Raw genomic sequence first — 16,301 nt, 5'->3', positions numbered from 1 at the left:
ATATACTCACATTCGTGTTGAGTTGCCAGGGTCCCGTTCAGGATGCGGTTGTTTACGATCCGTTTTCCGACTGCGATTTTTCATGTTCTATATTACAACAAGCCGTAAGTTAATAAATTACTCAAATTAGGGATTTAGATGTATAAACATCATACAAAATCCCAAAAAAGAATTAAAAACGGTAAAATAGACAATAAAAACATAAGTATTGCAGTGACCCTGAGGTTCCTTGCACAGTGTTCATTTATATACCTGGAAGGGTTAATTGTTATATCTAACCACCAAAACACATACATAGGGTGTCTCTGATTAACCACCTGGTAAACTCCACCCATCTAAAATCAACTATATAAACCCATACTATTGTGTCCCAGTGAGTGAATGAATGCCATGACTAAGAGCACCAGCCGTGCTTGAAACGCGTAGGCCCATTACACCTACCGAATACTGCCTTGACGCCAAGCCTGTTATTTGACATTTTAACAAGTCTTTTTTGATACCAATAAAAGTGGGAATACGTTCCTTTTTAAAGAACATCACTGCAGCGCTGGATCAAATCCTTCCTTTTTATGCAGTAGTTGCCTTTATAACTGCCCCAGCTGCTAATTAATAGCTGAGAGATTACGAGCGGGCAGGATCAAACCCGCTGCCCGTAACAGCAGGTAGTGTTTATGTTGTGGCTAAATGGTATATATTACTGCATATTCAGTAACAATTAATCCAATAATCTTTTGACACAATTTTGCTGTATTTGTTGGCGTACTGCAAAGAACGGCACCAATATTATTCTGTATGAACCTGGCCTTATATATTGTTTATTAAAAAAAAAAAAAACCTTGCTGTAACATTAGAATGAAACAGCTACAGCTTTTTCTATTTTTTTTAATTAAATTGTCTTTTCTTAATCCTTTGCACCTGCATATTCCAGAACCGTGGTAAATTACTTCTACAAATATAAAACAAGACTGAATCTTGCTTTTATGCAAAGCTTGATGGTTTACACCACCCAAAGGAAAACGAACACATTTACATACCTAGACTAGTCTAAAAATCAGTGGATAATGATATTTTCAATTGTGTATATTCTCATGGATTAGGTTATTATTAATACATAGTACATACATTTTTGAAAGCTTAATAGTACATTAATAATGCATAACGTGAAGTGTACTATTACCAAGCATCCCCCCTATTTGCAGTTACATTTTAAATATGTAAATTCATAAAACATGTATTATAAATTTTAACGTTTGATATATAAATTCAAGACATTAATTAATTTAAAATCATTAACTTCCTCTAGCAATATAGGTAGTCCAAGGTGTCTGTCCCCCAAATATGATAAATCACTTATTTTATTAACACATTATCACATACACAAATAACAATGTATATATCAGGGTTTCCCAACCAGGGTTTCGTGGAACCTAGGGGTTCCCAGGAATTACCAACAGGGCTTCCTTCATGGTAAAAAGGTTTGGAATATCTGTCATATGCCATATATTATAGAAGTAGCTTGGATTGTCAAATAGCTTTTTCTAAATGTCTTCCATGAAATTATCCTCAATTTATTAGTTGTGGAAGAAGTCTGTTCTACATCTCACATTGTAAGCCATGTTCTTCATGATATACTCACAGCTAAGACAAATAGCATAATAATATAAAGGTTAAGCTAGGATATCGGATGTGGTTGTCAAAGAGTTTATGTTGACAAGGGATAAATTGTGGGATTTAAGGTTTCCATATCAACCATGTAAATTCAGATATAGCCAGACGTATGTAGACACCAGAACGTTTGTAAGTGCTTGCTAAAAAAAAATCTTATTCCTCCTCAAGAGCATTAGTGAGGTTGGGAACATGTTTGGTGGTACGCTGTGGCTCACATTTGGCGCTCCAATTAATTCTAAAGGTATATAAAGGGGTTAAAGTCAGAGCTTTCAACAAGACAGCAGTAGTGTACCTACCATAGTGTTAGTGCATTCATGTGAATGCTATGAGGCCATGGTGGGAGGGGGCTGGGGTTTGAGCTAACTGATAACAGATTTGTACAAGTCCCAATTAAATTAAATACTAGCTGTATAAATCCATAAGCATTTAGCTCCCCTAGTGGTGGCTTATGCAGCTAGAATGATATTTTTCAAATCAGAAAAACAGAGCTCCTCTATACTGTCAAGATTATACTCATAACATTTTTTATGGAAGCACCTCAAAATTATAACATTACAGCTGACAATGTTAAAGTCAATATTCATCTCTGCTATCAGCCGAACCCAGATTCTTCCATCAGAAATTTAGACTAAATGACAAAGTAAAATGTCAGTTTGCTTTACACTTCTCCAGTCAACATTTGGCATTATGCTTCACAGTGCCATTAATGGCCTCTGACATAAAACAAAAAAAAAAAAAAAGCAATCCATGAAGATACCAATAAATAACTTGTACAATTTTGAAATGTAGCATCCTATGACATAGACACATTGAAAGTCTCTGAGATCTTCAGTATTATCTATTTTAGTGTAAATGTTTGTCTATGGAGTTTACCTATCTACTTGTGAACATTTGATCCATGACTGTTTACTAAGGAATTGAGAACAGAAAGAGATTAGGATTGAATCAGTTATATTGGGCAGGGAAATTTCTGCTGTTTGATGTTGTGTGCTTGGATTAGGTCTCATGAAAGAATATATAATCCAGTGATAAGTATATAATCCAAAGTGTTTAATAAATGACCCCACTCTAGAAGACACGATATGAAGGAGTAAATATGCAATATACATATTAAATAACTGTGTGATTAGATATATACACTCTGTATGCTGTTGTCGGGCCTCTGTATGGCAACAAATTGCATAAACGCCCTTGTACACCGGCCGATAAGTAACCGGTGCCGCAAGCGCCGATCAACGAGACATCGTTGATCGGCGTTCTCTTGCTCCTGTCACACAGAGCTATGGATGAGGACGAGCGGTCATTAGTCCGATCGCTGGTCCCCATACATTATTATCATGTCGGCAGCGCGTCTCCCTGTTTACACAGGGAGATTTGCTGCCGACAACGATAATATTTAATTTTTTTAAAACGATATGATCAGCAGATGATCGTGTGTTTGCTCGGTCATCTGCTGATCGTTCCCCTGTTTACACAGGACAATTATCAGCAACGAGCGTTATATGAACGCTCACCTGCCCGATAATAGTCCTGTGTAAAACATGCTTTAAGGGGAGAAGATCTCTGTGATATTGCATCTGACAGACAGTATTGAATACCCCATCCATCTGTATTCTACTGTACTATGTACTGTCCACCACGTCTGACACGGACTTAAGAAATTCATAAAGGTTTGAAGTTCCAAAGAATATAGCCAATGAATAAGCATTCAGAAAAAGCAATCCCTTTGGTAGCGGACCGCCACCAATAAGAAAGTGATAGCATATCCTAGTGATTTGCCATCACTTTCTGTAGTGGGAATGCCCATTTAATGGGTACATTTTATATGTATAAACATTGTTGCTTATATGACTATGTAACTGATCTATTATTGATGTAAATAAAATTCCATAAAAAAATGAAAATCTTAAACAAAAGGTTTGTCTACGTCTACAGTGAAATTATTGTAACCCAGCATCCAGCATTCCAGAAAATCTGAACACCCAGCGCATTCTTTCAATTGAAAATTGAAATATAATGTGAAATTTCACAAGACAAGAAGCAGAAGACTAAATGGAGATTAGAAAATTCCTCTGAATAGAAAACAGCATCCAGGAACAATTCCTTTTTAATGTTTTCTTCACAAAAAAACTGATTTTAACTAGTTTGCTCCCATTACAATTTTTATACTTTTGATATACACAAATAAAATCTGAATGATAACATAAAAAAAATCATTATACCCACATACCCATATCGTTTTTGAAAGGATATATCTGGCACATTGTGAAAACCCCAACTAAAACTTCCAATACCCAATACCACGTTAATCATTGTGCCTTAATGCAATTTTGTAACAAACTTATATTTTTGCAAAAATGGCAAAAATGCATAAAAATTCATGGACACATCACAAAACTTTATAAAATCACCAGAACTAAAGAGACCAAAAACCTCCATGATACAGATGTTGATAAGCATTTGAGTCACAGAATTAACAGATGGTTTGATTAGGGGTAGAGGGCGATTAGATGAGCAACTGCTCATTTTTGCACCTCTTCAGTAGAAATAACGGGGGTACTTGCACAAAGGTCCATTTATCACACCCCGGGATCAAGGGGGAGTAATCACAGTAACTTGCTGTGATCTTTGTTCCTGTTGTTACATACAGCTTTCCTCCTACTACCCCTTCCTTACACAGACACAGAAAATAAAACTTTAAATGCTGCCCTCCATTTTCAAACAAATGCTGTCCCCCGAATATTGGACCTACAGCTTTGTATCATCTAAAAAAAGATTCTGGGCTTTAATTTGATACCAAAATCCCTTATATCCTAGTTGCGATATTTGTTTAAAGTCTGTATTACATGAGACCATGGCAGTGAAAGAGATAATATACTTCTCCATTACTTTATGATAATCCACAATATTTAATTATCTGCCACTTGTCAGAACTAATTGATGGCTGGACTAAAATAATTGTAATATATGTGGAATGTACTAGTATATGCATATTATTTATTATGATTTATATAGCATACAGTATGTTATAGTGCAAACAACTGTATTTAAAAATATTATAATTTTAAAAAGTTGAGGCAAAGGTATGCCAACATATACCAGCCAGAGTATAGAGTGCCCTTATGGCCTACATATGTAGCCATCTTTATCTTGACTGTTAACGCCTTAAATACACAGTGTCAAGAACCTTTATCTTGACTTTTTTAATGACTTTTCAATGGCTTTTGTTGTGTGATATCACGCTGCAGCAAGTTATCAGCGTTAAAGATGGCTACATCCGTATGTTCAACTAATGATATTCTATGGGCATGTAAGACGTATACACAAGGTGAATTTCCAAACATATACGTAAAACTCTGTTATACAGTTATTGCTGTCTGTAAATAATCTTATGCAAATGTTCTTATATTTTTTGTTGTCGTTTTTTCACACCACTCTATCTGTAATTTTTCCAATATAGAATGTAGAACATATTTTCCTTTATTAATTAATTTTCAGGAAAATTATAATTATAAATAATTTACTTATTCCTATGTGACTTCAGTTGAACATCTAGAGAAAATATACATATGAAATTCAGACCTTTATTAGTGCTGCTTTGAAAAACTGTAAAGTATATTCAAATGTTAAACTTCCAAATGAACAAGTCAAAGGCCTCCTTTCTGATATTTACATGCATTCATGTTTAGTACCATCTTGTTGCCTCATAATTAGAGTATGTTCCCCTGAGATTGAAAGTAATTGCTCATTTTGTAGATGTGGCACTTCTGGATCAAGAAGTGATTAAAATATTTATATTGCACAGCTTGTTCATTTCACTCTTTTTTATCAGATTAATTTTCTTTAATTTGGTGTACATCAGCATTTGCACGTTTTTCTGATAAATGATACTTGAAAGAGTACAAGATTGTATTACTTATGATAAACACTTATACATTGTGTGTTGTTGAATAACAACGAATATATAGGAAGACCAATTGTATGATGGATTAGCACAGAAAATAAAGACATTTCAATAAACATGAATTTGAAGTATGATTTGTAAATAGATAAAAAAGTGAAGTTTGCATTTTTATATAATTGCTAACAGTACTGAAAAGGTCTTGAATCACTCCTGAAAAAGCTGTTATTTTTAACAATTACATGGTGAATGATAAAATATGTAGAGGAAGCACTAACAATGCCAAAAGAACAAAAAAAACAACTCTAAACCTCCAGTTTAGACATATGTTTATATGCTGTAGCAGGGCCGTTATCAGGGCAGTAATACTGTCAGAGGCCGAGACAAATAAGAGGCATTAACTCATATGTGGACTGCAATCCACCCACTACCCAATAGCCTCGGCATTAGGGCTATGAAGTATCACTTATAAAGTGAAAGTTACCTAGTTAATAAATTATGAGGTACAAAATTGGTTCCCAACATGGTGCCCTCCATTACACATAAGTGTAAATGCACAGGTATCAAATAGTATTCTGTTCCCCTACTCCCACGGGCAGTGGCGGATTAAGTAGACTATAGGCTCTGGGCTGTTACACAAACTTGGACCCCCTTCTCCCCCGACGCGCCGTAACACTACCTTTTTGTGCAAGCATTAACAAATGAGTGTTACGATTACCCTTGTCAAAGGGCTGTGGCCCTACATACTGACAGTCTCCAACCATCGCTGACAGTATCCCACTGTGCAGGGACACATCCTCCTGAAAAGGGGAATGGTAACACTCATTTGTCTATTAGTCCTGGATGCACAAAGACTTTTTGTGAAACACAAGGATTTCCTATAATAAACATGTCAGGAGAGGTGACAGGTTCTCTATAAATCTAGTGACTCACAGGTGATGACTTCTCAGATTCTGGTAACTTTTTTCCTCTTTTCTTCTCCATCCGGTCCAGACTTCATGACGACTTATCCCGGCCATGACCCATTTCTGCAGAATCTGCCACTTTTCTTCTGTTTCACACTTTTTCAACATATCCACACCTATAAATGAAAATAAAATTATCATGGTGCCACACACTGTGCCTCTAAATATAATAGCACCATACACTGCGCCCCTGAATATAATTGTGTCAAACACTGTATAGTAAAGCACCACATGCACAAAGGCCCCTGTAGATAGCATCACACACACATCCCTCTGTAGATAGCGTCACATACACAGCCCCTGTAGATAGCGTCACACACACAGCCCCTGTAGATAGTGCCACATACAGCCCCTGTAGATAGTGCCACACACAGCCCCTGTAGATAGTGTCACACATACAGCCCCTGTAGATAGCGTCACACACACAGGCCCTATAGATAGCATCACGCACACAGCCCCTGTAGATAGCGTCACACACACAGACCCTGTAGATAGCGTAACACACACAGCCCCCGCCTGTAGATAGTGTCACACACATAGCCCCTGTAGATAGCGTCACACACACAGCCCCTGTAGATAGCGTCACACACACATCCCCCTGTAGATATAGTTACACACACAGTCCCTGTAGATAGAGTGCCACACACAGCCCCTGTAGATAGCGTCTCACACACACATCCGCCTGTAGATAGCGTCACACACACAGCCCCTGTAGATAGTGCCACACACAGCCCCTGTAGATAGCGCCACACACAGCACCTGTAGATAGCATCACACACACATCCCCCTGTAGATAGCGTCACACTCACAGCCGCTCTAGATAGCGTCACACACAGCCCCTGTAGATAGTGCCACACACAGCCCCTGTAGATAGCGCCACACACAGTATCTGTAGATAGCGTCACACACACATCTCCCTGTAGATAGCGTCACACACACATCCCCCTGTAGATAGCGTGCCACACACAGCCCCTGTAGATAGTGCCACACAAAGCCCCTGTAGATAGTGCCACACACAGCAGTGATGAAGGGAGGGAGTAAGTGATGGAGGGATAAGGGGGGAGGGATGAAGAGAGGGAGGGAGTGAGTGATGGAGGGAGGGAGTGCTGGAGGGAGTGAGTGATGGAGGGATGAAGGGAGGGAGTGATGAAGAGAGGGAGGGAGTGAGTGATGGAGGGAGGGAGTGATGGAGGGAGTGAGTGATGGAGGGATGAAGGGAGGGAGTGATGAAGAGAGGGAGGGAGTGAGTGATGGAGGGAGGGAGTGATGGAGGGAGTGATGAAGAGAGGGAGGGAGTGATGGAGGGAGGGAGTGCTGGAGGGAGTGAGTGATGGAGGGATGAAGGGAGGGAGTGATGAAGAGAGGGAGGGAGTGAGTGATGGAGGGAGGGAGTGATGGAGGGAGTGATGAAGAGAGGGAGGGAGTGATGGAGGGAGGGAGTGATGGAGGGATGTAGGGAGTGAGTGATAGAGGGAGGGAGTGATGAAGAGAGGGAGAGAGGGAGTGATGGAGGAATGTAGGGAGTGAGTGATGGATGGATGTAGGGAGTGAGTGATGGAGGGAGTGATGGAGGGATGTAGGGAGTGAGTGATGGAGGGAGGGAGTGAGTGAGTGATGAAGGGAGGGGGTAATGGAGGGATGACTTGATGAAGAGATGGAGGGAGGGATGAAGGGATGGGGGTTTGGAAAAGCACTCACCTGCCTGGAGCTCTGTGTAAAGACCTGACTGGTTGGCGGGCCTTCTCCCCTGCAGATATTCTGCTTCTTCACTGTGGTAGAAGGACCTGATTGGGGGGCGGGATCACATGGGCATGACGTCATCAAAGGTCCTTTAGCCTACTATTCGGAGCACATATATGTAGAGAGGTGTAACTTTCACTATCCCGGCTAAGCCAGCCCCGAAGTTCTCTTCCTGCACCTTCTCCCCATCTCTCCAGCAACAGTTACCAGCGCAAGTGCGCTGCATAGTTTTTACGATTATGTGCAGTCCGGGCAGCCATGGGCCCCCTGGGTGCCTCAGGCCCCGGGCTGCCGCCCGAACCGCCCATATGGTGATCCGCCATTGCCCATAGGGCCACTAAATATGGTATGGGCTCCAAAAAATCATATTATTCTCCTTCATTTCAAAAACAGTAGAAATTAAGTTTGATGGACATGATAGGAAGTTCAGGAGCCATAACCATTTGTCCGTTAGGTGGCCCAGATATTTTTATGATGCCTACCCTACTATGGAGTAAACTTATGGCTGCACTCTGACTTAAATTGTGCAACTGTTGCAGGATCATGAAGTTGTGCAACAGTTGTGCAACAGAGACATCCATAGAAATTAATGCACTTGCACCATTTTTGAAATTCAATGCTTCTGCAACAGGGAGGTGAACAGAAGTTGCGTGCTTGATGCAACTTTGTTACAGTATGCAACTGTTGCGCTTAATAGAAGTGCATAATAGTAAAAATAAAGGCAACTGGTGTGAAACTTTTTCCTTTTTGTTTCTATTTGAGTAGGAAAAAGTTAAGTGCTTTGAGTTGTGGAACAATTGCATCATCTAGTTTCAGTTGCTCAACCTGCCTGCAACTGGTGCTGCACGACTAAAGTTTTGGTGTAGCTTTAGCCTATAGCTATAGATAATATGAAGCATTGCTTGGCACTCAAAGAGGTCAATAGGCATCCATTCATTTTAATGAATACTTGAGGTATTCCAGGTCTGAATGGGTTCCTCCTCCAGTAACTCAGAATGGAATTTTAACCCTTTAATGACTAGGCCATTTTTAATTTTCTAATTTTTATTTATCCTTCCTCACCTTCAGAGAGCCATAACTTTTTTATTTTTCCATTGAAATAGCCATACAAGGCTATTTATATAGCTATTTTTATGTTTACAAATTTTACCAAATAAAAACTTTTTGAGACCCAGAAATTTTTTATAATGTTGTATTGTAATAGTTTGTACGAATGCAGCAACACAAATTATGCTTATTTTCTTGACATTATTTTGGGGGGAAATAGTTTTTTTTTTCCTTAATGTTTTTTTGCATATAAGAAAACTTATAAGAAAGCTGTTTTTTTTACTTTTTTTTAGTCCCCCTAAGGAACTTGAACAAGCGATCATTGGATCACTTGCACAATATACTGAAATACTTATAAATTGCACTATATTGTGTTTTTTACTGACTACAATTAAGCCCTAGCTGGGCTTAATAGAAGCAAATAGATGGCGACCAGGCTGCCATGACAACCATTGGCACCCCACTATCATATCGTGTGGAAGCAACAGCCTGTCGGAGAGGGCTACCCCCCGATCTTTCTAACAGCTTAGATGCCTCGGTTGCTGCTGAGAATTCACAGGCTGAGTGGGCCCTTCTCCTGTCTGGGCTATGTTGCAGTTGCACCTTCTTTGACGTTTTTGGCTGTTCCTAAGGCTATCTTTTGACTCGTAAGTCATAGGCGCTTGTTCTTGTTTGCTTTCACTTCTGCGCCTGGCAGATGGCTTAGAAGCACCTTCTTTGATGTTTTTGACTGTTCCGAAGGCTATCTTTTGACTCGTAAGTCATAGGCTCTCGTTCTTGTTTGCTTTCACTTCTACGCCTCTTCTACACTCTGTAAGGGTAGATTTTGTTGTAGAAAATCAATTAAATTAATCTAAATGGGGTTGTTTCTGCTGCAGGTGTATGAATTTCTGCAAACTGTGTGATGGCGAGGGGAGGTGGACTCACAGGCTCTCTCTAGAAATACTAATTTCATAGAAAACTAAATAACCGCGTGCTCAGCATCTTTCCTCCTATCCTATGCTGCCCTTAGATAGGGTAGTATAGGGAAACTGACAGAGCAGCTCGACCATCCACCCTGTCCTATCCTGGTCTCATGTGCGCCGACCCCGCGTTTCCTCCTCCCAGCAGGTGCCACCTAGCGGCGACCCAGTGAAAGCCTGACACAGGCGATCTTGGAGGAGAAGCAAGAATCGTCTTGGTGGGACCGGAAACCACGTGCTGACTCCACTACCGAACGCGGAGCCTTTGGCAACATCAGTGCATGGGCACTGGAGAGGGAGCGGGAAACGAGCAGCCAGCACACCACCCCGCATAAAAGAGACCCCACACCGCAGCAATCATGAGACAACGTCAATGGAAAAGTGCTCGATGCGACAGAGTTGGTTATAGGAAGGCACAGGGCTGGATTTAAATAAAGTTAAAAAAGTAGTTGTTTTTGTTTGTTTTGCAAAAAGGCACACTGTTATAGATGTTGACCCCCCCCCCCCACACCATATAAATAAAGGTGTCGTTTGACATGAATACATTTTTTATATCTGACTTCTAAATTATTTAATCAAGAGAATTATTTTATTTTTTAATCAAAAACATTATTTTAGAAATTAGAATGTATAGATGAACAGATAGATGTGTGTGCAGTGGCGTAACTACCGCCGTAGCAGCCGTAGCAGCTGCTACGGGGCCCGTGGCATGAGGGGGCCCATGTCCCCCGCCGGCACGGGTCCCCACCATGGCCGGAGGCTCCGCTAGCAGCCGCTATGGCTGCTACAGCGTGACGCCACTGAACACTACGGCAGTGCAGGAAGGTATCTCCCCGCTCTGCCATTAAACAAAAGACATGTATCCCCTATCCACAGGATAGGGGATACATGTGTGATCGCTGGTATTGATAGGGAGATCGGGGGACTGAAAGTCCCCTGAAGTTCTCCATCACAAACCTCGGACTTCCGGGGTCTGTGTCAGCAGCTCCGTAGAAATGAATGAAGCGCCGGTCGCGCTTGTGCGCATGCGTGACCAGCGCTCCTTTCATTTTTATTGAGCTGCACAGACGCCGGAAGTCAGAGGTTAGTCATGGAGAACTTCTACAAAGGGGGCTGTATGGCGTTATCTACAGGGGGTCTGTATGGCGTTCTCTGCAGGGGGCTGTATGGCGTTCTCTACAGTGGGGGCTGTATGGCGTTATCTACAGAGGGGGCTGTATGGTGCTATCTACAGAGGGAGCTGTATGGAGTTATCTACAGAGGGGGCTGTATGGCGCTATCTACAGAGGGGGCTGTATGGAGTTCTCTACAGAGCGGGCTGTATGGTGTTATCTCCAGGGGGGCTGTATGGCGTTATCTACAGGGGGGGGGGCTGTATGGCGTTATCTACAGAGGGGGCTGTATGGCGCTATCTACAGGGGGGCTGTATGGCGTTCTCTACAGGGGGGACTGTATGGCGTTATCTACAGGGGGGATGTATGGTGCTATCTACAGAGGGGTCTGTATGGCGTTATCTACAGGGGGGCTGTATGGCGTTATCTACAGGGGGGCTGTAAAAAAGGCACTATCTACAAGGGGAGGTTGTGCGACACCCAGGGGAGGGGGGGCCCCAGTCAAAAGTTTGCTATGGGGCCCAGTCTGTCCTAGTTACGTCCGTGTGTGTGTGTGTGTGTGTGTGTGTGTGGCTTGCTATGTCAAGCACTATTTTTAAGCTTAATAAATTCTCTGCCTTAAAAGTACATGTCAAAATGATCATTTTAATAGGCTTTATAATGCTAGCAGGTTAGAAACTTTTTGAAGGATTATTATATTTATACTGTCCAGACAAATTCTACTGCTCTCACAGGTGTTCGTTCTGTAACTTTATCTCATATCAGATTTAGATACAAAGATCACATTTCCAAACTCCCAGCAGTGAGACTACAAAAAAAAAAGGCAATAAAATCCTTAAGTAAAAAATGATGAAGCTTCCCACTCGTAATGAGATGCTAGTAGAAGCAGCTCTTTAGATTTCTCAAGGGGCCTCTAGTTGCCAAAGACAGACATAATATTTTCTCATTATTAGCTCTTCAGCAGAAAAAAAGAAGCAGGGTATCATGTTCTTTCTGAACACACAGAAGAAGGGGCACTTTACCACTAGTAATTCAGGGCAGTATAATGAAGCAAAAGATGGCTGAAGTGCACCAAGTGATATATAATTATATTTCTAAAGAGAAGGCTTGCATATACCCTTGGTGATCTTCATTCAAAATAACTTCTCTGGAGAAATCTGATTTAGAAAAGGTTTCAATGCAAAACAAACAAATCTTTTTCTTCTTAATCTTAAATTCTTTTGAAAGACATTATTCTCCAAGTCCCCAATTAAAAAATGACATCTAGATTAGACCACTGGACATGTTATTTGCATAAAGACAACATGTGATTGAGTAGTTTCTCTGTCATAAAACTCATCACTGTAGAAATTGCAAAAATTTTACACACGAAAAAGAGAAAAGCATCTTTGGTAGCGAGATTTTGATCTCAAGGTGAAGCTCAACAACATAAGCTTAAAAACTAAAAATTACTTGCTTTCTTTTTCTCTGCCTTTCCCTGGCAAGTTGCTTAATAGTCGGCTGACTTCAACTATAAGTATTTAACTTTTTATTTTGTGAATGTATGGATTAGAATATAACTCAATATAATCAAAGACAAAAATAATTTTTAGTAGCAAATAAATCAAATAGCTTTACACTGCAGCCATACAAATATACAAAAAGAGCAAATGTCAAGAAATACAACAAACTAGAAAGGGAAAAACAAATAAATATTCTTTATGTAGAAAGTATCAGTTATAAAAAAAAAACAGAAATTGAGATGTCAAAAGACAAACAGGAAATAAAATTAAGAGGAATCAATATTTATTTATTCATTGTCCTCAGATCAAATCATTTTTGACCAGATTAATTAAGGCACCTTAAGGCCGGGTTCCTATGTAGCGTAAACGCTGCAGAATTTCCGCAACGGAATTCTGTGCTGAAATTCTGCTGCATTTATAGTAGCAGCAAAGTGGATGAGATATAGAAAATCTCATGCTCACACTGTGGGAAAAAAAAAGCAGCGTAAACGTTAATAACTTGACCTGCGGTGTGGAATTTAATTGTCAACTTATGCTGCATTTTTCTTGATTTTCTGTTGCAGGTTTTCCCCATTGAATTCAATGGGAATGAAAAAACCACAACAGAAAACCAAGTGTTGCGACTTCTGGGGCGGAGTCAAAAGAGTTCACCGCAAAAAACGCAACTCAGGAAAAAAAAAATATCATACTTACCCAGAAGTCTCTCCTCCTTCCTGAAGTCCAGCCTCCTGGGATGATGTTTCATCCCATGTCACCGCTGCAGCCAATCACAGGTCAGCATCACATGTCCTGCAACGTCATCCCGGGAGGACTGACTACGCTTAGAGAAGAGGGAGGGGGTAAGTGTGATCGTTTTTTTTTCTAATAAGAGAAATTGTGTCAGGATCCTGAGGTCAAGGGGCTTCTCTACATGGCATCGCACACAGCTACTTGGAACCCAACTCTATTCTGATACAGTACTGTCTACAAATTGGTGTTTCATGTATGGATGGCCAAGTCATGTTTTAAAACTCTTTGTCTCTTTTGGACATTGACTTTCAGGGTAGCCACCTATAAAGGGCACTAGAGAGACCGTTTTCAAACATCTGGAGGCAGGATTTTCCATTCTTCCAACACTAAAACTAGACAGACTTTGTGATCCAGAATTATGGAGAAACCCAAACTTAATTATGTTACTTCAAAAGCCCAAGTATACACCTCAGGACATGTAGAGAAATCTATATTCTTTTTCTCATCAAATTCCATAGGAGTAAAAAGGATCCATCTCCAAAACCCTGAGGTATAATTTACCTCAAATATGTCCAGCAAAACTGTCTTTCTGGATAAGAAATGTCAGAGAAGTCCTAAAAGAGGTCTAGTGTGTATATATAGAAAACCTATATACGCCTCATATTCATGTATACAGAAAAAGTCTTCTAGTCATATGTTAGTCCAAAAATATAAATGTTATTGTTCCACGAATAGGAAACCCTCCCAAAGATACCCATACATAAACATACAGAATTAAAACATACTTAAAATTGAACAAACTCCGAGATCATCAAATAGCCACCATAGCCCATTTGTTATGAGTATATAATATACAGCAGGCAACATAACAGCATCAGGGAAGAACATATAGTCTTCAAAATAGTAGGAGGTCCTAATAGTATCTGCCTCCCCTCTCCCTAGGTAAAGTCTGTTAAAGATGTTAAACTAACTATAATACATAAGTACTGAGCATGGTTGCATATCAATTACCTGTAGCTGACATGATGGCTGCTGATGGTCTCAGGAGAGAAGCACCTCGACGCGCGTTTCGCACCCTTCGTCAGGAGTAACAAATTCCATAGGAGTAAAAAGGATCCATCTCCAACACCCTGAGGTATAATTTACCTCAAATATGTCCAGCAAAACCGTGTTTCTGGATAAGAAATGTCAGAGAAGGCCTAAAAGAGGTCTAGTGTGTATATATGTATATATATATATATATATATATATATATATATACATTTATAATTCACAATATAAACAGCTGTACTAACAACAAATCTAGATAAAATATCTTGCAAATGTTACTGAAAGTAAATTTATGATAAGTTTGTATTTTAAACGATTACTTTATCATTTATAATTTTTGAAATTCACAGCTGTCAATTAAAAAAGGAATTTTGTAAACCTTTAAAAAGTATTGTTTTTTTCTTGTCTAGAAGATATTTCCCTCAAGAGCCATTAACGGTTTTGTCCAATGCAATATTAAAGTCTGCTTGGAACGTTAACAAACTCTTTTTTTATTGAGACATATATTTTCTATTAGAGCAGTTTACTTTATAAGGATCAGCTTTTGAACAGGACTGTGAACATGTTTCACTGACAATGGACTCCAGTGGACTTATTGCAATACTGTGATGAATGGAAGCAGCTCAGTACCGCATATACCTCAAGTATGTCCTATGCCCTATCCTAAATGTAATTATCATGCTTCTGTCTCAATTTACCTTAAAATCAATAACATATTTATTCTGCACTGGTAAAAAATGTGATTGATAAAATAAAGGTGAAGTTATCATTGAAAATTTTAATTGACAACATTCCGTTTTAATGTTTAGACTTTTCTATTATTCCAGAATGATATTGATGATTTGCTTTTAGCCATGGGCTACCTTGGCAATAGTTAATTAATAAATTATAGTATATTGTGGAACTTGACTACCAGAATGGCAAATAAACAAAGTCAATGTCTACGTAGGCCTATTATTGAAGCTTTCATGCTATTGATTCTTTTTCCTAAGGGCCCGTTCACATCAGCGCTGGCTTCCGTTCATTTGTTCCGTTCAACCTTTCCATCACAGGAGCAGATGAATGTAAAGCCAAATGGAAACTATCACTTCCGTTTGCATTATTATTGATTTCAATTATATATTTTTTCTTTCAGTTGGTTTTAGTTTGCCTCCATTCCGCTAGCTTTCCGTTTATTTCATGGAAACAATAGCGTAGTCGACAATGCTATTGTTTCTGTGAAAAAAAAAATGGAAACCTAGCGGAACAGAGGCAAGCTGAGACCAACTGAAAGAAAAAAAAATACCATAATAATCAATGGTAATACAGACAGAAGCGATAGGATCTATTCCTCTGACGGAAAGGTTGAACGAAACAGATGAACGGAAGCCGGCGCTGATGTGAACAGAAGCTAAGATTAGATAGATTCCCTTATTTTATGTGAAAAGATACATACTTTAAATTGGTGGTCATGATGAATGGCTATTTTCTTATTCCTGTTTAAACAGCTATGTAGGGTATTGAGAAAGGATTTCTGTTGCTGATAATTTTTTTACTATTTTAGTTCAGCTTATTATTTTTCCATTGGTTGACATTTTTTTCTTTAGTTTAATTAAGTACAATGTAAAATTTTACTACCAGGTCAG

The sequence above is a fragment of the Rhinoderma darwinii genome, chromosome 5 (assembly GCF_050947455.1).
Source record: "Rhinoderma darwinii isolate aRhiDar2 chromosome 5, aRhiDar2.hap1, whole genome shotgun sequence".
NCBI classification, from domain to species: domain Eukaryota; kingdom Metazoa; phylum Chordata; class Amphibia; order Anura; family Rhinodermatidae; genus Rhinoderma; species Rhinoderma darwinii.
This window is presented reverse-complemented; position numbering follows the sequence as displayed.